The sequence below is a fragment of the Carcharodon carcharias genome, chromosome 5 (assembly GCF_017639515.1).
Source record: "Carcharodon carcharias isolate sCarCar2 chromosome 5, sCarCar2.pri, whole genome shotgun sequence".
NCBI lineage: Eukaryota > Metazoa > Chordata > Chondrichthyes > Lamniformes > Lamnidae > Carcharodon > Carcharodon carcharias.
In genome coordinates this window covers 89,586,740-89,611,253 of record NC_054471.1, presented here as the reverse complement: position 1 = coordinate 89,611,253, position 24,514 = coordinate 89,586,740, and positions in this window count along the sequence as shown.

The window sequence follows — 24,514 nt, the reverse complement described above, 5'->3', positions numbered from 1 at the left end:
AGTGACGTAGAGAATACAGTCAGACTGCTGCTGCTGCACAGTGAGTGACATAAGAAATGCCATCAGAGTGCTGCTACTGCACAGTGAGTGACAGAGAGAATATAGTCAGAGTGCAGCCGCTGCACAGTGAGTGAAAGACAGAATACAGTGAGAGTGCAGCCGCTGCACAGTCAATGATGGAGAGTATACAGTCAGAGTGCTGCCGCTGCATAATGAATCACAAAGAGGATATAGTCAGAGTGCTGCTACTGCACAGTGAATGACGGAGTGAATACAGTCAGAGTGCTGGTGCTGCACAGTGAATGAAAGACATAATACAGTCAGAACGCTGCTTCTGCACATGGAGTGTCAGAGAGAATACAGTCAGAGTGCTGCCGACACATAGTGAGTAATGGAGGGTATACTGTCAGAATGCTGCCACTGCAAAGTGAGTGATGTAGAGAATACAGTAAGAGTGCTGCTGCTGTACAGTGAGTCACGGAGAGAATACAGTTAGAGTGCTGCCGCTGCACATTGAGTGATAGAGAGAATGCAGTAAGAGCGCTGCTGCTGTACAGTGGGAAACAGAGAGAATAGAGTCAGAGTCCTGCCGCTGCACAGCGCTTGACAGAGAAAATACAGCCAGAATGCTGCTGCTGCACAGTGAGTGACAGAGAGAATACAGTCAGCGTGCTGCTGCTGCACAGTGAGTAACGGTGAGAATACAGTCAGAGTGTGTGCCACTGCACAGCGACTATCGCGGAGAATACAGTCAGAGTGTAACTACTGTATAGTGAGTGAAGGTCAGAATACAGTCAGAGTGCTGCTGCTGCACAGTGAGTAATGGTGAGAATAAAGTCAGAGTGCAGCCGCTGCACAGTGAGTCAAAGACAGAATACATTCAGAGTGCTGCCAATTCACAGTGAGTGACAGAAAGTATATAGTTAGGGTGCTGCTGCTGCAGAGTGAGTGACGGAGAGAATACAGTCAGAGTGCTGATGCTGCACTGTGAATGACAGAGAGAATGCAGTCAGAGTGCTGCCACTGCATAGTGAGTGACAGAGAGAATAAAGTAAGAGTGCTGCCGCTGCACAGCGCTTGACAGAGAAAATACAGTCAGAGTGCTGCCGCTGAACAGCTGTGACAGAGAGAATACAGTCAGAGTACTGCTGCTGCACAGTGCGTAATGGTGAGAATACAGTCAGAGTGCAGCCGCTTCACAGTGATTCAAAGACAGAATACATTCAGAGTGCTGCCAATTGACAGTGAGTGACAGAAGGTATATAGTTAGGTTGCTGCTGCTGCATAGTGATTGATGGAGAGAATACAATTAGAGTGCTGCTGCTGCACAGTGACTGACAGAGAGAATATAGTAAAAGTGCTGCTGCTGCGCAGTGAATGATGGAGAGAATACAGTCAGAGTGCTGCTGCTGCACATTGAGTGACAGGGAGAATACAGTAAAACTGCTGCTGCTGTACAGAGAGGACAGAGAGAAACAGTCAGAGTGCTTGCCGCTGCACAGTGGTGACAGAGAGAATACTGTCAGTGTGCTGCCGCTACACAGTGAGTGACGGAGAGAATACAGAGTGCTGCCGCTGCACAGTAAATGAAAGACATAATACAGTCCTAGTTCTGCTGCTGCACATTGAGTGTCAGAGGGAATACAGTCAGAGTGCTGCCGACGCATAGTGAGTAATGGAGGGAATACAGTCAGAGTGCTGCCTCTGCATAGTAAGTGATGTAGAAAATACAATAAGAGTGCTGCCGCTGCACAATGAGTGACGGAGAGAATACAGAGTGCTGCCGCTGCACATGGAGTGACAGAGAGAATACAGTAAGAGCGCTGCTGCTGTACAGTGATTGACGGAGAGAATACAGCCAAAGAGCTGCTGCTGCACAGTGAGTAATGGTGATAATACAGTCAGAGTGCTGCCGCTGCCCATGAGTGACAGAGAGTATAAAGTAAGAGTGCTGCTGCTGCACAATGGGAGACGGAGAGAATAGAGTCAGAGTCCTGCCGCTGCACAGCGCTTGACAGAGAAAATACAGTCAGAGTGGTGCTGCTGCACAGTGAGTGACAGAGAGAATACAGTAAGCGTGCAGCTGCTGCACAGTGAGTAACGGTGAGAATACAGTCAGAGTGCTGCCGCTGCACAGCGAGTGACGCGGAGAATAGTCAGAGTGTAGCAACTGTATAGTGGGTGAAGGTCAGAATACAGTCAGAGTGCTGCCGCTGCATAGTGAGTGACAGAGAGAATAAAGTAAGAGTGCTGCTGCTGCACAGTGGGGGACAGCAAGAATAGAGTCAGAGTGCTGCCGCTGCACAGCACTTGACAGAGAAAATACAGTCAGAGTGCTGCTGCTGAACAGCGAGTGACAGAGAGAATACAGTTAGAGTGCTGCTGCTGCACTGTGAGCAATGGTGAGAATACAGTCAGAGTGCAGCCGCTGCACAGTGATTCAAAGACAGAATACATTCAGAGTGCTGCCAATTCACAGTGAGTGACAGAAAGTATACAGTTATGGTGCTGCTGCTGCAGAGTGAGTGACAGAGAGAATACAGTCAGAGTGCTGCCACTGCACAGTGAGTGAAAGACATAATACAGTCAGAGTGCTGGTGCTGCAAGTGAGTGAGGGAGTGAATACAGTTAGAGTGCTGCCGCTGCACTGTGAGTGATGGAGAGAATACAGTCAGAGTACTGCTGCTTTACAGTGAGTGATGGAGAGAATACAGTCGGAGTGCTGCCGCTGCACAATGAGTGACACAGAAAAAACAGAGTGCTGCCGCTGCACATTGAGTGACAGAGAGAATACAATTAGAGCGCTGCTGCTGTACAGTGATTGACGGAGAGAATACAGCCAAAGTGCTCCTGCTGCACAGTGAGTAACGGTGAGAGTACAGTCAGAGTGCTGCCGCTGCACAGCGAGTGACGCGGAGAATACAGTAAGAGTGCAGCCACTGCATAGTGAGTGACAGAGAGAATATAGTTAGAGAGCTGCTGCTGCACAGTGAATGACGGTGAGAATACAGTCACAGTACTGCTGCTGCACAGTGAGTGACAGAGAGAATAAAGTAAGAGTGCTGCTGTTGCACAGTGGGAGACAGCGAGAATACAGTCAGAGTACTGCCGCTGCACAGTGAGTGACAGAGAGAATACAGTCAGAGTCCTGCTGCTGCACAGTGAGTAATGGTGAGAATACAGTCAGAGTGCTGCCGCTGCACAGCGAGTGACGCACAGAAGACAGTCAGAATGCCGCTGCTGCACAGTGAATGACGGAGAGAATGCACTCAGAGTGCTGCCGCTGCATAGCGAGTGACAGAGAGAATAAATTAGAGTGCTGCTGCTGCACAATGGGGGACAGAGAGAATACAGTCAGCGTGCAGCTGCTGCACACTGAGTCAAAGACAGAATACAGTCAGAGTGCTGCCAATTCACTGTGAGTGAAAGAGAAAATACTGTCAGAGTGCTGCTGCTGCACAGTGTGTGACAGAGAGAATATAGTCAGAGTGCTGCCGCTGCATAGCGAGTTACAGAGAGAATACAGAGTGCTGCCACTGTATACTGACTGACTGAGAGTATACAGTCATAGTGTTGCCGCTGCACAGTGAGTGACAGAGAAAATGAAGTCAGAGTGCCGCCGACGCATAGTGAGTGACGGAGAGAATACAGTCAGAGTGCTGCCCTGCATAGTGATTGATGGAGAGAATACAGTCAGAGTGCTGCCACTGCACAGTGAGTGACAGGGAGAATACAGTCAGAGTGCTGCTGCTGCACAGTGAGTGACAGAGAGAATATAGTCAGAGTGCTGCCACTGCACAGTGAGTGAAAGGCAGAATGCAGTTAGAGCGCAGCCGCTGCGCAGTCAGTGACAGGGAGTATACAGTCAGAGTGCTGCCGCTGCATAATGAGTGACAGAGAGGATATAGTTAGAGTGCTGCTGCTGTACAGTGAAAGATGGAGAGAATACATGCAGAGTGCTGCCCCTGCACAGTGGGTGACAGAGAGAATACAGTCAGAGTACTGGTGCTGCACAGTGAATGAAAGACATAATGCAGTCAGAGTGCTGCTGCTGCTCAGTGAGTGATGGAGAGAATGCAGTTAGTGTGCTGCTGCTGCAGAGCGCTTGACAGAGAAAATACAGTCAGAGTGCTGCCGCTGCACAGTGATTGACAGAGAGAATACAGTCAGAGTGCTGCCGGTGCAGAGTGAGTGTCAGAGAGAATACAGTTAGAGTGCTGCTGCTGCACAGTGATTGACGGAGAGAATACAGTCAGAGTGCTGCCGCTGCATAGTGAGTGACGTAGAGAATACCGTCAGTGTGCTGCTACTGTACAGTGAGTGACAGAGAATACAGTAAGAGCGCTGCTGCTGCATAGTGCGTGATGGAGAGAATAAAGTCAGAGTGCTGCTGCTGCCCACTGAGTGACAGAGAGAATACAATCAGAGTGCTGCCGCAGCACAGCACGTGACAGAGAGAATACAGAGTGCTGCCACTGTATACTGACTGACTGAGAGTATACAGTCATAGTGTTGCCGCTGCACAGTGAGTGACAGAGAAAATGAAGTCAGAGTGCCGCCGACGCATAGTGAGTGACGGAGAGAATACAGTCAGAGTGCTGCCCTGCATAGTGATTGATGGAGAGAATACAGTCAGAGTGCTGCTGCTGCACAGTGATTGACGGAGAGAATACAGTCAGAGTGCTGCCGCTGCATAGTGAGTGACGTAGAGAATACCGTCAGTGTGCTGCTACTGTACAGTGAGTGACAGAGAATACAGTAAGAGCGCTGCTGCTGCATAGTGCGTGATGGAGAGAATAAAGTCAGAGTGCTGCTGCTGCCCACTGAGTGACAGAGAGAATACAATCAGAGTGCTGCCGCAGCACAGCACGTGACAGAGAGAATACAGAGTGCTGCCACTGTATACTGACTGACTGAGAGTATACAGTCATAGTGTTGCCGCTGCACAGTGAGTGACAGAGAAAATGAAGTCAGAGTGCCGCCGACGCATAGTGAGTGACGGAGAGAATACATTCAGAGTGCTGCCCTGCATAGTGATTGATGGAGAGAATACAGTCAGAGTGCTGCTGCTGCACAGTGAGTGACAGAGAGAATATAGTCAGAGTGCTGCGGCGGCACAGTGAGTAACGGTGAGAATACAGTCAGAGTGCTGCCACTGCACAGTGAGTGAAAGGCAGAATGCAGTTAGAGCGCAGCCGCTGCGCAGTCAGTGACGGGGAGTATACAGTCAGAGTGCTGCCGCTGCATAATGAGTGACAGAGAGGATATAGTTAGAGTGCTGCTGCTGTACAGTGAAAGATGGAGAGAATACATGCAGAGTGCTGCCCCTGCACAGTGGGTGACAGAGAGAATACAGTCAGAGTACTGGTGCTGCACAGTGAATGAAAGACATAATGCAGTCAGAGTGCTGCTGCTGCTCAGTGAGTGATGGAGAGAATGCAGTTAGTGTGCTGCTGCTGCAGAGCGCTTGACAGAGAAAATACAGTCAGAGTGCTGCCGCTGCACAGTGATTGACGGAGAGAATACAGTCAGAGTGCTGCCGGTGCAGAGTGAGTGTCAGAGAGAATACAGTTAGAGTGCTGCTGCTGCACAGTGATTGACGGAGAGAATACAGTCAGAGTGCTGCCGGTGCACAGTGAGTGTCAGAGAGAATACAGTCAGAGTGCTGCTACTGCACAGTGAGTGACGGAGAGAATACCCTCAGAGTGCTGCTGCTGCACAGTGAATGATGGAGAGAATACGGTCAGAGAGCTGCTGCTGCATAGTGAGTGACAGAGAAAATAAAGTAAGTGTGGTGCTGCTGCACAGTGGGGGACAGAGACAATAGAGTCAGAGTGCTGCCGCTGCACAGCGCTTGACAGAGAAAATACAGTCAGAGTGCTGCTGCTGCACAGGGAGTGAAAGACAGAATACAGTCAGAGTGCTGCTGCTGCACAGTGAGTGACAGAGAGAATACAGTCAGAGTGCTGCTGCTGCACAGTGAGTAACGGTGAGAATACAGTCAGAGTGCAGCCGCTGCACAGTGAGTGAAAGACAGAATACAGTCATAGTGCTGCCAATGCACAGTGAGTGACAGAGAGATTATAGTTGGTGTGCTACAGCTGCAGAGTGAGTGACGGTGAGAATACAGGCGGAGTGCTGCTGCTGCCCAGTGAGTGACAGAGAGAATACAGTCAGAGTGCTGCCGCTGCACAGAGAGTGACAGAGGGAATACAGTCAGAGTGCTGCTGCTGCACATTGAGTGACGCTGAGAATACAGTCAGAGTGCTGCCGTTGCACAGTGAGTGACAGAGAGAATATAGTTAGAGTGCTGCGGCTGCACAGTGATTGACAGAGAAAATAGAGTCAGAATGCTACTGCTGCGCAGTGGAAGACATAGAGAATAGAGTCAGAGTGCTGCCGCTGCACAGCGCTTGACAGAGAGAATACAGTCAAAGTGTTGCCGCTGCACAGGGAGTGACAGAGAGAATACAGTCAGAGTGCTGCCGCTGCATAGTGAGTGACGTAGAGAATACCGTCAGTGTGCTGCTACTGTACAGTGAGTGACAGAGAATACAGTAAGAGCGCTGCCGCAGCACAGCACGTGACAGAGAGAATAAAGTCAGAGTGCTGCTGCTGCAGAGTGAGTGACGGTGAGAATACAGGCAGAATGCTGCTGCTGCCCAGTGAGTGACAGAAATAATACAGTCAGAGTGCTGCCGCTGCACAGCGCTTGACAGAGAGAATACAGTCAGAGTGCTGCCGCTGCATAGTGAGTGACGTAGAGAATACCGTCAGTGTGCTGCTACTGTACAGTGAGTGACAGAGAATACAGTAAGAGCGCTGCTGCTGCATAGTGCGTGATGGAGAGAATAAAGTCAGAGTGCTGCTGCTGCCCACTGAGTGACAGAGAGAATACAATCAGAGTGCTGCCGCAGCACAGCACGTGACAGAGAGAATACAGAGTGCTGCCACTGTATACTGACTGACTGAGAGTATACAGTCATAGTGTTGCCGCTGCACAGTGAGTGACAGAGAAAATGAAGTCAGAGTGCCGCCGACGCATAGTGAGTGACGGAGAGAATACAGTCAGAGTGCTGCCCTGCATAGTGATTGATGGAGAGAATACAGTCAGAGTGCTGCCACTGCACAGTGAGTGACAGGGAGAATACAGTCAGAGTGCTGCTGCTGCACAGTGAGTGACAGAGAGAATATAGTCAGAGTGCTGCAGCGGCACAGTGAGTAATGGTGAGAATACAGTCAGAGTGCTGCCACTGCACAGTGAGTGAAAGGCAGAATGCAGTTAGAGCGCAGCCGCTGCACAGTCAGTGACGGGGAGTATACAGTCAGAGTGCTGCCGCTGCATAATGAGTGACAGAGAGGATATAGTTAGAGTGCTGCTGCTGTACAGTGAAAGATGGAGAGAATACATTCAGAGTGCTGCCCCTGCACAGTGGGTGACAGAGAGAATACAGTCAGAGTACTGGTGCTGCACAGTGAATGAAAGACATAATGCAGTCAGAGTGCTGCTGCTGCTCAGTGAGTGATGGAGAGAATGCAGTTAGTGTGCTGCTGCTGCAGAGCGCTTGACAGAGAAAATACAGTCAGAGTGCTGCCGCTGCACAGTGATTGACGGAGAGAATACAGTCAGAGTGCTGCCGGTGCAGAGTGAGTGTCAGAGAGAATACAGTTAGAGTGCTGCTGTTGCGCAGTGATTGACGGAGAGAATACAGTCAGAGTGCTGCCGGTGCAGAGTGAGTGTCAGAGAGAATACAGTCAGAGTGCTGCTGCTGCTGCACAGTGATTGACGGAGAGAATACAGTCAGAGTGCTGCCGGTGCACAGTGAGTGTCAGAGAGAATACAGTCAGAGTGCTGCTGCTGCACAGTGAGTGACGGAGAGAATACACTCAGAGTGCTGCTGCTGCACAGTGAATGATGGAGAGAATACGGTCAGAGAGCTGCTGCTGCATAGTGAGTGACAGAGAAAATAAAGTAAGAGTGCTGCTGCTGCACAGTGAGGGACAGAGACAATAGAGTCAGAGTGCTGCCGCTGCACAGCGCTTGACAGAGAAAATACAGTCAGAGTGCTGCTGCTGCACAGGGAGTGAAAGACAGAATACAGTCAGAGTGCTGCTGCTGCACAGTGATTGACAGAGAGAATACAGTCAGAGTGCTGCTGCGGAACAGAGAATGATGGAGAGAATACGGTCAGAGAGCTGCTGCTGCATAGTGAGTGACAGAGAAAATAAAGTAAGAGTGCTGCTGCTGCACAGTGGGGGACAGAGACAATAGAGTCAGAGTGCTGCCGCTGCACAGCGCTTGACAGAGAAAATACAGTCAGAGTGCTGCCGCTGCACAGGGAGTGAAAGACAGAATACAGTCAGAGTGCTGCTGCTGCACAGTGAGTGACAGAGAGAATACAGTCAGAGTGCAGCCGCTGCACAGTGAGTGAAAGACAGAATACAGTCAGAGTGCTGCCGCTGCATAGTGAGTGACAGAGAGAATAAAGTAAGAGTGCTGCTGCTGCACAATGGGAGACAGAGAGAATAGAGTCAGAGTCCTGCTGCTGCACAGCGTTTGACAGAGAAAATACAGTCAGAGTGGTGCTGCTGCACAGTGAGTGACAGAGAGAATACAGTAAGCGTGCAGCTGCTGCACAGTGAGTAACGGTGAGAAAACAGTCAGAGTGCTGCCGCTGCACAGCGAGTGACGCGGAGAATAGTCAGAGTGTAGCAACTGTATAGTGAGTGAAGGTCAGAATACAGTCAGAGTGCTGCCGCTGCATAGTGAGTGACAGAGAGAATAAAGTAGAGTGCTGCTGCTGCACAGTGGGGGACAGCAAGAATAGAGTCAGAGTGCTGCCGCTGCACAGCACTTGACAGAGAAAATACAGTCAGAGTGCTGCCGCTGAACAGCGAGTGACAGAGAGAATACAGTCAGAGTGCTGCTGCGGAACAGAGAATGATGGAGAGAATACGGTCAGAGAGCTGCTGCTGCATAGTGAGTGACAGAGAAAATAAAGTAAGAGTGCTGCTGCTGCACCGTGGGGGACAGAGACAATAGAGTCAGAGTGCTGCCGCTGCACAGCGCTTGACAGAGAAAATACAGTCAGAGTGCTGCCGCTGCACAGGGAGTGAAAGACAGAATACAGTCAGAGTGCTGCTGCTGCACAGTGAGTGACAGAGAGAATACAGTCAGAGTGCAGCCGCTGCACAGTGAGTGAAAGACAGAATACAGTCAGAGTGCTGCCAATGCACAGTGAGTGACAGAGAGATTAAAGTTGGTGTGCTACAGCTGCAGAGTGAGTGATGGTGAGAATACAGGCGGAGTGCTGCTGCTGCCCAGTGAGTGACAGAGAGAATACAGTCAGAGTGCTGCTGCTGCACTGTGAGCAATGGTGAGAATACAGTCAGAGTGCAGCCGCTGCACAGTGATTCAAAGACAGAATACATTCAGAGTGCTGCCAATTCACAGTGAGTGACAGAAAGTATATAGTTATGGTGCTGCTGCTGCAGAGTGAGTGACAGAGAGAATACAGTCAGAGTGCTGCCACTGCACAGTGAGTGAAAGACATAATACAGTCAGAGTGCTGGTGCTGCAAGTGAGTGAGGGAGTGAATACAGTTAGAGTGCTGCCGCTGCACTGTGAGTGACGGAGAGAATACAGTCAGAGTACTGCTGCTTTACAGTGAGTGATGGAGAGAATACAGTCGGAGTGCTGCCGCTGCACAATGAGTGAGACAGAAAAAACAGAGTGCTGCCGCTGCACATTGAGTGACAGAGAAAATACAGTCAGAGTGCTGCTGCTGCACAGGGAGTGAAAGACAGAATACAGTCAGAGTGCTGCTGCTGCACAGTGACTGACAGAGAGAATACAGTCAGAGTGCTGCTGCTGCACAGTGAGTAACGGTGAGAATACAGTCAGAGTGCAGCCGCTGCACAGTGAGTGAAAGACAGAATACAGTCAGAGTGCTGCCAATGCACAGTGAGTGACAGAGAGATTATAGTTGGTGTGCTACAGCTGCAGAGTGAGTGACGGTGAGAATACAGGCGGAGTGCTGCTGCTGCCCAGTGAGTGACAGAGAGAATACAGTCAGAGTGCTGCCGCTGCACAGAGAGTGACAGAGAGAATACAGTTAGAGTGCTGCTGCTGCACAGTGATTGACGGAGAGAATACAGTCAGAGTGCTGCCGGTGCACAGTGAGTGTCAGAGAGAATACAGTCAGAGTGCTGCTGCTGCACAGTGAATGATGGCGAGAATACGGTCAGAGAGCTGCTGCTGCATAGTGAGTGACAGAGAAAATAAAGTAAGAGTGGTGCTGCTGCACAGTGGTGGACAGAGACAATAGAGTCAGAGTGCTGCCGCTGCACAGCGCTTGACAGAGAAAATACAGTCAGAGTGCTGCTGCTGCACAGGGAGTGAAAGACAGAATACAGTCAGAGTGCTGCTGCTGCACAGTGAGTGACAGAGAGAATACAGTCAGAGTGCTGCTGCTGCACAGTGAGTAACGGTGAGAATACAGTCAGAGTGCAGCCGCTGCACAGTGAGTGAAAGACAGAATACAGTCAGAGTGCTGCCAATGCACAGTGAGTGACAGAGAGATTATAGTTGGTGTGCTACAGCTGCAGAGTGAGTGACGGTGAGAATACAGGCGGAGTGCTGCTGCTGCCCAGTGAGTGACAGAGAGAATACAGTCAGAGTGCTGCCGCTGCACAGAGAGTGACAGAGAGAATACAGTCAGAGTGCTGCCGTTGCACAGTGAATGACAGAGAAAATAGTGTCAGAATGCTACTGCTGCGCAGTGGAAGACATAGAGAATAGAGTCAGAGTGCTGCCGCTGCACAGCGCTTGACAGAGAGAATACAGTCAGAGTGTTGCCGCTGCACAGGGAGTGACAGAGAGAATACAGTCAGAGTGCTGCCGCTGCATAGTGAGTGACGTAGAGAATACCGTCAGTGTGCTGCCACTGTACAGTGAGTGACAGAGAATACAGTAAGAGTGCTGCCGCAGCACAGCACGTGACAGAGAGAATAAAGTCAGAGTGATGCTGCTGCAGAGTGAGTGACGGTGAGAATACAGGCAGAATGCTGCTGCTGCCCAGTGAGTGACAGAGAGAATACAGTCAGTGTGCTGCCGCTGCATAGTGAGTGACGTAGAGAATACCGTCAGTGTGCTGCTACTGTACAGTGAGTGACAGAGAATACAGTAAGAGCGCTGCTGCTGCATAGTGCGTGATGGAGAGAATAAAGTCAGAGTGCTGCTGCTGCCCACTGAGTGACAGAGAGATTCCAATCAGAGTGCTGCCGCAGCACAGCACGTGACAGAGAGAATAAAGTCAGAGTGCTGCTGCTGCACAGTGAGTGACGGAGAGAATACATTCAGAGTGCTGCCGCTGCACAGCGATTGATGGAGAGAATACAGTCAGAGTGCAGCTGGTGCACAGTGAGTGTCAGAGAGAATACAGTCAGAGAGCTGCCGCTGCATAGAAAGTGACAGAGAGAAGAAAATAAGAGTGCTGCTGCTGCACAGTGGGGGACAGAGACAATAGAGTCTGAGTGCTGCTGCTGCAGAGCGCTTGACATAGAAAATACAGTCAGAGTGCTGCCGGTGCAGAGTGAGTGTCAGAGAGAATACAGTTAGAGTGCTGCTGCTGCACAGTGATTGACGGAGAGAATACAGTCAGAGTGCTGCCGGTGCACAGTGAGTGTCAGAGAGAATACAGTCAGAGTGCTGCTGCTGCACAGTGAGTGACGGAGAGAATACCCTCAGAGTGCTGCTGCTGCACAGTGAATGATGGAGAGAATACGGTCAGAGAGCTGCTGCTGCATAGTGAGTCACAGAGAAAATAAAGTAAGAGTGCTGCTGCTGCACAGTGGGGGACAGAGACAATAGAGTCAGAGTGCTGCCGCTGCACAGCGCTTGACAGAGAAAATACAGTCAGAGTGCTGCTGCTGCACAGGGAGTGAAAGACAGAATACAGTCAGAGTGCTGCTGCTGCACAGTGAGTGGCAGAGAGAATACAGTCAGAGTGCTGCTGCTGCACAGTGAGTAACGGTGAGAATACAGTCAGAGTGCAGCCGCTGCACAGTGAGTGAAAGACAGAATACAGTCAGAGTGCTGCCAATGCACAGTGAGTGACAGAGAGATTAAAGTTGGTGTGCTACAGCTGCAGAGTGAGTGACGGTGAGAATACAGGCAGAATGCTGCTGCTGCCCAGTGAGTGACAGAGAGAATACAGTCAGAGTGCTGCCGCTGCACAGTGAGTGACAGAGAGAATACAGTCAGAGTGCTGCTGCTGCACAGTGAATGACAGAGAAAATAGATTCAGAATGCTACTGCTGCGCACTGGAAGACATAGAGAATAGAGTCAGAGTGCTGCCGCTGCACAGCGCTTGACAGAGAGAATACAGTCAGAGTGCTGCCGCTGCATAGTGAGTGACGTAGAGAATACCGTCAGTGTGCTGCTACTGTACAGTGAGTGACAGAGAATACAGTAAGAGCGCTGCTGCTGCATAGTGCGTGACGGAGAGAATAAAGTCAGAGTGCTGCTGCTGCCCACTGAGTGACAGAGAGAATACAATCAGAGTGCTGCCGCAGCACAGCACGTGACAGAGAGAATAAAGTCAGAGTGTTGCTGCTGCACAGTGAGTGACGGAGAGAATACATTCAGAGTGCTGCCGCTGCACAGCGATTGTTGGAGAGAATACAGTCAGAGTGCTGCTGGTGCACAGCGCTTGACAGAGAAAATACAGTCAGAGTGCTGCTGCTGTACAGGGAGTGAAAGACAGAATACAGTCAGAGTGCTGCTGCTGCACAGTGAGTGTCAGAGAGAATACAGTCAGAGAGCTGCCACTGCATAGAGAGTGACAGAGAGAAGAAAGTTAGAGTGCTGCTGCTGCACAGTGGGGGACAGAGACAATAGAGTCTGAGTGCTGCTGCTGCAGAGCGCTTGACAGAGAAAATACAGTCAGAGTGCTGCCGCTGCACAGTGATTGACGGAGAGAATACAGTCAGAGTGCTGCCGGTGCAGAGTGAGTGTCAGAGAGAATACAGTTAGAGTGCTGCTGCTGTACAGTGATTGATGAAGTGAATACTGGCAAAATGCTGCTACTGCACAGTGAATGCCGAAGAGAATACAGTCAGAGAGCTGCCGCTGCAGAGTGAGTGACAGAGAAAATAAAGTAAGAGTGCTGCTGCTGCACAGTGGGGGACAGAGACAATATAGTCAGAGTGCTGCTGCTGCACAGTGAGTAACGGTGAGAATACAGTCAGCGTCCTGCCGATGCATAGTGAGTGACCTAGAGAATACCGTCAGTGAGCTGCTACTGTACAGTGAGTGACAGAGAGAATACAGTAAGAGTGCTGCTGCTGCATAGTGAGTGACGGAGAGAATAAAGTCAGAGTGCTGCTGCTGCACAGTGAGTGAAGAAGAGAGTACAGTCAGAATGCTGCTGCTGCACAGTGATTGAGGGGGAGAATACAGTCAGAGTGCTGCCGGTGCACTGTGAGTGACAGAGAGAATACGGTCAGAGCGCTGCCGTTGCACAGGGAGTGATGGAGAGAATAGACTCAGAGTGCTGCTGCTGCACAGTGAATGACAGAGAGAATAGAGTCAGAAAACTGCCCCTGGATATTGAGTGACAGAGAGAATAAAGGAAGAGTGCTGCTGCTGCACAGTGGGGGACAGAGACAATAGAGTCAGAGTACTGCTGCTGCACAGCACATGACAGAGAAAATGCAGACAGAGTTCTGCCACTGCACAGCGAGTGACAGAGAGAATACAGTCAGACTGCTGCTGCTGCACCGTGAGTACTGGTGAGAATACAGTCAGAGTGCAGCCGCTGCACAGTGAGTAAAAGACAGAATACAGTCAGAGTGCTGCCAATGCACAGTGTGTGACAGAGAGATTATAGTTGGGGTGCTACAGCTGCAGAGTGAGTGACGGTGAGAATACAGGCAGATGCCGCCTGCTGCACAATGAATGACAGAGATAATATAGATAGAGTGCTGCTGCTGCACAGAGAGGACAGAGAGAATACAGTCAGAGTGCTGCTTCTGCACAGTGAGTAATGGTGAGAATACAGTCAAAGTGCTCGCTGCACAGTGAATGATGAAGAGAATACAGTCAGAGAACTGCCGCTGCACAGTGAGTGACAGAGAGTATGAAGTAAGAGTGCTGCTGCTGCACCATGAGTAACGGTGAGAATACAGTCAGAGTGCTGCCGATGCACAGTGAGTGTCACGGAGAATACAGTCAGAGCGCAGCCATTGCATAATGAGTGAAAGACAGAATACAGTCAGAGTGCTGCCGCTGAACAGCGAGTGACAGAGAGAATACATTCAGACTGCGGCTGCTGCACCGTGAGTAATGGTGAGAATACAGTCAGAGTGCTGCCGCTGCACAGTGAGTGAAAGACAGAATACAGTCAGAGTGCTGCCGATGCACAGTGTGTGACAGAGAGATTATAGTTGGGGTGCTACAGCTGCAGAGTGAGTGATGGTGAGAATACAGGCAGACTGCCACCTGCTGCACAATGAGTGACAGAGATAATATAGTTAGAGTGCTGCTGCTGCACAGTGAGGACAGAGAGAATACAGTCAGAGTGCTGCTTCTGCACACTGAGTAATGGTGAGAATACAGTCAAAGTGCTCGCTGCACAGTGAATGATGAAGAGAATACAGTCAGAGTACTGCCGCTACACAGTGAGTGACAGAGCGAATGCACTCAGAGTGCTACTACTGCCCAGTGGAAGACAGAGAGAATAGAGTCAGAGTTCTGCCGCTCCACAGTGAATAACGGTGAGAATACAGTCAGAGAATTGCCGACGCATAGTGAGTGATGGAGAGAATACAGTCAGAGTGCTGCCACTGCACAGTGAGTGACAGGGAGAATACAGTAAGAGTGCTGCTGATGCACAGTGAGTGACGGAGAGAATACAGTCAGAGTGCTGCTGCTGCACAGTGAGTGACAGAGAGAATATAGTCAGAGTGCTGCGGCGGCACAGTGAGTAACGGTGAGAATACAGTCAGAGTGCTGCCACTTCACAGTGAGTGAAAGGCAGAATACAGTTAGAGCGCAGCCACTGCGCAGTCAGTGACGGGGAGTATACAGTCAGAGTGCTGCCGCTGCATAATGAGTGACAGAGAGGATATAGTTAGAGTGCTGCTGCTGTACAGTGAAAGATGGAGAGAATACATTCAGAGTGCTGCCCCTGCACAGTGGGTGACAGAGAGAATACAGTCAGAGTACTGGTGCTGCACAGTGAATGAAAGACATAATGCAGTCAGAGTGCTGCTGCTGCTCAGTGAGTAATGGAGAGATTGCAGTTAGTTTGCTGCTGCTGCACAGTGAGTGACATAGCGAATACAGTAAGAGTGCTGCTTCTGCGCAGTGAGTGAGGGAGAGAATACAGTCAGAGTGCTGCCGGTGCACAGTGAATGATGGAGAAAAAACAGTTAGAGTGCAGCCGCTGCACAGTAAGTGACAGAGAGAATACAGTTATAGCGCTGCTGCTGTACAGTGATTAACGGAGAGAATACAGGCAAAGTGCTGCTGCTGCACATTGAGTGACCGAGAGAATACAGTCAGAGTGCTGCCGCTGCACGTGGATGACGGAGAGAATACAGTGAGAGTACTGCCGCTGCACAGTGAGTGACAGGGAGAATACAGTCAGAGTGCTGCTGCTGCACAGCAAGTGACAGAGAGAATACAGTCAGAGTGCTGCTACTGCACAGTGAGTGATGGAGAGAATACTGTAAGAGTGCTGCTGCTGCATAGTGAGTGACAAAGAGAATACAGTCAGAGTGCTGCCATTGCACAGTGTGTGACGGAGAGAATACAGTCAGAGTGCTGGAGCTGCACAGAGAATGACGGAGATAATACATTCAGTGTGCTGCCGCTGCACACTGAGTGACAGAGATAATACTGTCAGTGTGCTGCCGCTACACAGTGAATCACGGAGTGAATGCAGTTAGAGTGCTGGTTCTGCACAGTGAATGAAAGACATAATACAGTCAGAGTGCTGCTGCTGCACATGGAGTGTCAGAGAGAATACAGTCAGAGTGTTGCCGCTGTACAATGAGTGACGGAGAAAATACAGTCAGAGTGGTGCCGATGCATAGTGAGTAATGGCGGGAATACAGTCAGAGTGCTGCTGCTGCACAATGAATGATGGAGAGAATACAGTCTGAGTGCAGCCACTGCATAGTGAGTGAAAGCCAGAATACAGTCGGGCTGCTGCCGATGCACAGGGAGTGACAGGGAGAATACAGTAAGAGTGCTGCTGCTGCACAGTGGGAGAGGAAGAGAGTAGAGTCATAGTGCTGCCACTGCACAGCAATTGACAGAGAAAATACAGTCAGAGTGCTGCTGCTTCATAGCGAGTGAAAGAGAGAAAACAGTCAGAGTCTTGCCGCTCCACAGTGAGTGACGGAGAAAATACAATCAGAGTGCTGCTGATGCACAGTGAGCAATGGAGAGAATTCAGGCAGACTGGTGCCTTGCACGGAGTGACGTAGAGAATACCGTCAGAGTGCTGCTACAGCACAGTGAGTGACAGAGAGATAACAGTAAGAGTGCTGCTTTTGCAAAGTGACTGACAGAGAGAATACAGTTAGAGTACTGCTGCTGTGCAGTGAGTGATGGAGAGAATACAGTCAGAGTGCTGCTGCTGCAAAGTGAGTTACAGAGAGAATACAGTCAGAGTGCTGCTGCTGCACAATGAGTAACAGTGAGAATACAGTCAGAGTCCTGTCGACGCAGAGTGAGCGATTGAGAGAATACAGTCAAAGTGCTGCCACTGCATTGTGAGTGAAATAGAGAATACTGTCAGTGTGCTGCTACTGTACAGTGAGTGACAGAGAGAATTCCGTAAGAGCACTGCTGCTGCATAGTGAGTGACGGAGAGAATAAAGTCATAGTGCTGCTGCTGCACAGTAAGTGACGGAGAGAATCCAGTCAGAGTGCTGCTGCTGCACAGTGATTGACGGAGAGAATACAGTCAGAGTGCTGCCGGTGCACTGTGAGTGACAGAGAGAATACAGTTAGAGTGCTGCTGCTGTACAGTGAGTGACATAGCGAGTACAGTCAGAGTGCTGCTGCTGCACAGTGATTGACAGAGAGAATAGTCAGTGTGCTGCTGCTGCACAGTGAGTGACGGAGAGAATACACTCAGAGTGCTGCTGCTGCACAGTGAATGATGGAGAGAATACGGTCAGAGAGCTGCTGCTGCATAGTGAGTGACAGAGAAAATAAAGTAAGAGTGGTGCTCCTGCACAGTGGGGGACAGAGACAATAGAGTCAGAGTGCTGCCGCTGCACAGCGCTTGACAGAGAAAATACAGTCAGAGTGCTGCTGCTGCACAGGGAGTGAAAGACAGAATACAGTCAGAGTGCTGCTGCTGCACAGTGAGTGACAGAGAGAATACAGTCAGAGTGCTGCTGCTGCACAGTGAGTAACGGTGAGAATACAGTCAGAGTGCAGCCGCTGCACAGTGAGTGAAAGACAGAATACAGTCATAGTGCTGCCAATGCACAGTGAGTGACAGAGAGATTATAGTTGGTGTGCTACAGCTGCAGAGTGAGTGACGGTGAGAATACAGGCGGAGTGCTGCTGCTGCCCAGTGAGTGATAGAGAGAATACAGTCAGAGTGCTGCCGCTGCACAGAGAGTGACAGAGAGAATACAGTCAGAGTGCTGCTGCTGCACATTGAGTGACGCTGAGAATACAGTCAGAGTGCTGCTGCTGCACAGTGAATGACAGAGAAAATAGAGTCAGAATGCTACTGCTGCGCAGTGGAAGACATAGAGAATAGAGTCAGAGTGCTGCCGCTGCATAGTGAGTGACGTAGAGAATACCGTCAGTGTGCTGCTACTGTACAGTGAGTGACAGAGAATACAGTAAGAGTGCTGCTGCAGCACAGCACGTGACAGAGAGAATAAAGTCAGAGTGCTGCTGCTGCATAGTGAGTGACGGAGAGAATACATTCAGAGTGCTGCCGCTGCACAGTGATTGATGGAGAGAATACAGTCAGAGTGCTGCTGGTGCACAGTGAGTGTCAGAGAGAATACAGTCAGAGAGCTGCCGCTACATAGAGAGTGACAGAGAGAAGAAAGTAAGAGTGCCGCTTCTGCACAGTGGGGGACAGAGACAATAGAGTCAGAGTGCTGCTGCTGCACAGCGCTTGACAGAGAAAATACAGTCAGTGTGCTGCCGCTGCACAGTGATTGACGGAGAGAATACAGTCAGAGTGCTGCCGGTGCAGAGTGAGTGTCAGAGAGAATACAGTTAGAGTGCTGCTGCTGTACAGTGAGTGATGAAGTGAATACTGGCAAAATGCTGCTACTGCACAGTGAATGCCGAAGAGAATACAGTCAGAGAGCTGCCGCTGCAGAGTGAGTGACAGAGAAAATAAAGTAATAGTGCTGCTGCTGCACAGTGGGGGACAGAGACAATATAGTCAGAGTGCTGCTGCTGCACAGTGAGTAACGGTGAGAATACAGTCAGCGTCCTGCTGATGCATAGTGAGCGATTGCGAGAATACAGTCAGAATGCTGCCGCTGCATAGTGAGTGACCTAGAGAATACCATCAGTGAGCTGCTACTGTACAGTGAGTGACAGAGAGAATACAGTAAGAGTGCTGCTGCTGCATAGTGAGTGACGGAGAGAATAAAGTCAGAGTGCTGCTGCTGCACAGTGATTGAGGGAGAGAATACAGTCAGAGTGCTGCCGGTGCACTGTGAGTGACAGAGAGAATACGGTCAGAGTGCTGCCGTTGCACAGGGAGTGATGGAGAGAATAGACTCAGAGTGCTACTTCTGCACAGTGAATGACAGAGAGAATAGAGTCAGAAAGTTGCCACTGGATATTGAGTGACAGAGAGAATAAAGGAAGAGTGCTGCTGCTGCACAGTGGGGGACAGAGACAATAGAGTCAGAGTACTGCTGCTGCACAGCACATGACAGAGAAAATGCAGACAGAGTTCTGTCACTGCACAGCGAGTGACAGAGAGAATACAGTCAGACTGCTGCTGCTGCACCGTGAGTGATGGAGAGAATACAGGCAAAGTGCTGCTACTGCACAGCGAGTGACAGATAGAATACAGTCAGAGCGCTGCCGCTGCACAGTGAGTGACAGAGAGAATACAGTCAGAGTGCTGCTGCTGCAAAGTGAGTAACGGTGAGAATACAGTCAGAGTCCTGCCGACGCATAGTGAGCAATTGAGAGAATACAATTAGAGTGCTGCCGTTGCAGAGTGAGGGACGTAGAGAATACCGTCAGTGGGCTGCTACTGTACAGTGAGTGACAGAGAGAATACAGTCAGAGCACTGCTGCTGCACAGTGGGGGACAGAGACAATAGAGTCAGAGTACCTCTGCTGCCCAGCACATGACAGAGAAAATACAGACAGAGTTCTGCCTCTACACAGCGAGTGACAGAGAGAATACAGTCAGAGTACAGCCACTGCATAGTGAGTAAAAGACAGAATAAAGTCAGAGTGCTGCCGCTGCATAGTGAGTGACAGTGAGTATAAAGTAAGAGTGCTGCCGCTGCACAGTGAGTGTCACGGAGAATACAGTCAGAGCGCAGCCACTGCATAGTGAGTGAAAGACAGAATACAGTCAGAGTGCTGCCTCTGAACAGCGAGTGACAGAGAGAATACAGTCAGACTGCTGCTGCTGCACCGTGAATAATGGTGAGAATACAGGGCTTGATAGAGAAAATACAGTCAGAGTGCTGCCGCTGCACAGCGAGTGACAGAGTATAAAGTAAGAGTGCTGCCGCTGCACCATGAGTAACGGTGAGAATGCAGTCATAGTGCTGCCGCTGAACATTGAGTGATGCGGAAAATACAGTCAGAGTGCAGCCACTGCATAGTGAGTGAAAGACAGAATACAGTCAGTGTGCTGCCGCTGAACAGCGAGTGACAGAGAGAATACAGTCAGACTGCTGCTACTGCACAGTGAGTAACGGTGAGAATACAGTCAGAGAGCAGCCGCTGCACAGTGAGTGACAGAGCCAATACAGTAAGAGTGCTGCAGCTGCAGAGTGAGTGACGGAGAGAATACAGTCAGTGTGATGCCACTGCGCAGTGAGTGTCAGACATAATATTGTTAGATTGCTGCTGCTGCACAGTGAGTGACAGAGAGAATATACTGAGAGTGCTGCTGCTGCACAGTGAGTGACAGAGCCAATACAGTAAGAGTGCTGCTGCTGCACAGTGAGTGACAGTGAGAATACAGTCAGAGTTCTGCCGCTGCACAGGGAGTGTCAGAGAGAATACAGTCAGAGCACTGCCGCTGCACAGTGAGTGACGGAGAGGATACAGTCAGAGTGCTGCTGCTGCACAGTGAGAAACAGTGAGAATAGAGTCAGAGTGCTGCCGCTGCATAGCGCTTGACAGAGAAAATATAGTCAGAGTGCTGCCGCTGTGCAGCGAGGGACAGATTGAATACAGTCAGCGTGTTGCTGCTGCACAGCGAGTGACGGAGAGAATACAGTCAGTGTGATGCCACTGCGCAGTGAGTGTCAGACATAATATTGTTAGATTGCTGCTGCTGCACAGTGAGTGACAGAGAGAATATACTGAGAGTGCTGCTGCTGCACAGTGAGTGACAGAGCCAATACAGTAAGAGTGCTGCTGCTGCTGCACAGTGAGTGACAGTGAGAATACAGTCAGAGTTCTGCCGCTGCACAGGGAGTGTCAGAGAGAATACAGTCAGAGCACTGCCGCTGCACAGTGAGTGACGGAGAGGATACAGTCAGAGTGCTGCTGCTGCACAGTGAGAAACAGTGAGAATAGAGTCAGAGTGCTGCCGCTGCATAGCGCTTGACAGAGAAAATATAGTCAGAGTGCTGCCGCTGTGCAGCGAGGGACAGATTGAATACAGTCAGCGTGTTGCTGCTGCACAGCGAGTGACAGAGAGAATACAGTTAGCGTGCTGCTGCTGCACAGTGAGTAACGGTGAGAATACAGTCAGAGAGCTGCCAGTGCACAGTGAGTGACAGGGAGAATTCAGTAGAGTGCTGCTGCTGCACAGAGAGGACAGAGAGAATACAGTCAGAGTGCTGCCACTGCATAATGAGTGAAAGACAGAATACAGTCAGAGTGCTGCCGCTGCATAATGAGTGACAGAGAGTATAAAGTAAGAGTGCTGCCACTACACCGTGAGTAATGGTGAGAATACAGTCAGAGTGCAGCCGCTGCAGATTGAATGACGCGGAGAATACAGTCAGAGCGCAACCACTGCATAGTGAGTGAAAGACAGAATACAGTCAGATTGCTGCCGCTGAACAGCGAGTGACAGAGAGAATACAGTCAGACTGCTGCTGCTGCTGCACAGTGAGTAACGGTGAGAATAGAGAATGCAGCCGCTGCACAGTGAGTGAAAGACAGAATACAGTCAGAGTGCTGCCACTGCACAGCGAGTGACAGAGAGAATACAGTCAGCGTGCTGCCGCTGCACAGGGAGTGACAGAGAGAATACTGTCAGCATGCTGCCACTGCACAGGGGGTGTCAGAGAGAATAACTTCAGAGTGCTGCTGCTGCACAGTGGGAGACAGAGAGAATAGAGTCAGAGTGCTGCTGCTGCACAGTGGGAGACAGAGAAAATACATTCAGAGTGCTCCGCTGCATAGTGAGTGAAAGACAGAATAAAGTCAGAGTGCTGCCGCTGCATAGTGAATGAAAGACAGAATAAAGTCAGAGTGCTGCCACTGCATAGTGAGTGATAGAGAGTATAAAGTAAGAGTGCTGCCGCTGCACCGTGAGTAATGGTGAGAATACAGTCAGAGTGCAGCCGCTGCACATTGAATAACGGTGAGAATACAGTCAGAGTCCTGCCGACACATAGTGAGCGATTGAGAGAATACAGTCGGAGTGCTGCTGCTGCGCAGTGAGTGATGGAGAGAATACAGTCAGAGTGCTGCTGCTGCTGCACAGTGATTGAGGGAGAGAATAAAGTCAGAGTGCTGCCGGTGCACTGTGAGTGACAGAGAGAATACAGTTAGAGTGCTGCTGCTGTACCAGTGAGTGATGGAGAGAATACGGGCAAAGTGCTGCTTCTGCACAGCGAGTGACAGATAGAATACAGTCAGAGCGCTGCCGCTGCACAGGGAGTGATGGAGAGAATAGACTCAGAGTACTGCTGCTGCACAGCACATGACAGAGAAAATACAGACAGAGTTCTGCCTCTGCACAGCGAGTGACAGAGAGAATACAGTCAGAGTACAGCCACTGCATAGTGAGTGAAAGACAGAATACAGTCAGAGTGCTGCTGCTGCACAGTGAGTGATGCAGAGAATATAGTCAGAGTGCTGCCATTGCACAGTGAGGGACAGAGAGAATATAGTTAGAATTTTGCCGCTGCACAGCAAGTGACAGAGAGAATACAGTCAGAGTACAGCCACTGCATAGTGAGTGAAACACAGAATACAGTCAGAATGCTGCCGCTGCATAGTGATTGACAGAGAGTCTGAAGTAAGAGTGCTGCTGCTGCACCATGAGTAACGGTGAGAATACAGTCAGAGTGCTGCCGCTGCACAGTGAGTGTCACGGAGAATACAGTCACAGCGCAGCCTCTGCATAGTGAGTGAAAGACAGAATACAGTCAGGGTGCTGCTGCTCAAAAGCGAGTGACAGAGAGAATACAGTCAGACTGCTGTTGCTGCACCATGAGTACTGGTGAGAATACAGTCAGAGTGCAGCCACAGCACAGTTATTGAAAGACAGAGTACAGTCAGAGTGCTGCCAATGCACAGTAAGTGACAGAGAGAACATAGTTGGGGTGCTACAGCTGCAGAGTGAGTGACGGTGAGAATACAGACAGAGTCCTGCTGCTGCCCAGTGAGTGACAGAGATAATACAGTCAGAGTGCTGCCTCTGCACAGCGAGTGACAGAGAGAATACAGTCAGAGTACAGCCACTGCATAGTGAGTGAAAGACAGAATGCAGTCAGAGTGCTGCTGCTGCATAGTGAGTGACAGAGAGTATAAAGTAAGAGTGCTGCCGCTGCACCATGAGTAACGGTGAAAATGCAGTCATAGTGCTGCCGCTGAACATTGAGTGATGCGGAGAATACAGTCAGAGTGCAGCCACTGCATAGTGAGTGAAAGACAGAATGCAGTCAGTGTGCTGCCGCTGAACAGCGAGTGACAGAGAGAATACAGTCAGACTGCTGCTACTGCACAGTGAGTAACGGTGAGAATACAGTCAGAGAGCAGCCGCTGCACAGTGAGTGACAGAGCCAATACAGTAAGAGTGCTGCAGCTGCAGAGTGAGTGACGGAGAGAATACAGTCAGTGTGATGCCACTGCACATTGAGTGTCAGACATAATATTGTTAGATTGCTGCTGCTGCACAGTGAGTGACAGAGAGAATATACTGAGAGTGCTGCTGCTGCACAGTGAGTGACAGAGCCAATACAGTAAGAGTGCTGCTGCTGCACAGTGAGTGACAGTGAGAATACAGTCAGAGTTCTGCCGCTGCACAGGGAGTGTCAGAGAGAATACAGTCAGAGCACTGCCGCTGAACAGTGAGTGACGGAGAGGATACAGTCAGAGTGCTGCTGCTGCACAGTGAGAAATAGTGAGAATAGAGTCAGAGTGCTGCCGCTGCATAGCGCTTGACAGAGAAAATATAGTCAGAGTGCTGCCGCTGTGCAGCGAGGGACAGATTGAATACAGTCAGCGTGCTGCTGCTGCACAGCGAGTGACAGGGAGAATACAGTTGAGTGCTGCCGCTGAACAGTGAATTACAGATAGAATACAGTCAGGGTGCTGGTGCTTCACAGTGAGTAATGGTGAGAATACAGTCAGAGTGCAGCCGCTGCACAGTGAGTTAAAGACAGAATACAGTCAGAGTACTGCCAATGCAGAGTGAGTGATGGAGAGAATACAGTCAGAGTGCTGCCACTGCACAGTGAGTGACCAGGAGAATAATGTCAGAGTGCTGCACTTCACAGCGAGTGACAGAGAGAATACAGTTAGCGTGCTGCTGCTGCACAGTGAGTAACGGTGAGAATACAGTCAGAGAGCTGCCAGTGCACAGTGAGTGACAGGGAGAATTCAGTAGAGTGCTGCTGCTGCACAGAGAGGACAGAGAGAATACAGTCAGAGTGCTGCCACTGCATAATGAGTGAAAGACAGAATACAGTCAGAGTGCTGCCGCTGCATAATGAGTGACAGAGATTATAAAGTAAGAGTGCTGCCACTGCACCATGAGTAATGGTGGGAATACAGTCAGAGTGCAGCCGCTGCAGATTGAATGACGCGGAGAATACAGTCAGAGCGCAACCACTGCATAGTGAGTGAAAGACAGAATACAGTCAGATTGCTGCCGCTGAACAGCGAGTGACAGAGAGAATACAGTCAGACTGCTGCTGCTGCTGCACAGTGAGTAACGGTGAGAATAGAGAATGCAGCCACTGCACAGTGAGTGAAAGACAGAATACAGTCAGAGTGCTGCCACTGCACAGCGAGTGACAGAGAGAATACAGTCAGCGTGCTGCCGCTGCACAGGGAGTGACAGAGAAAAT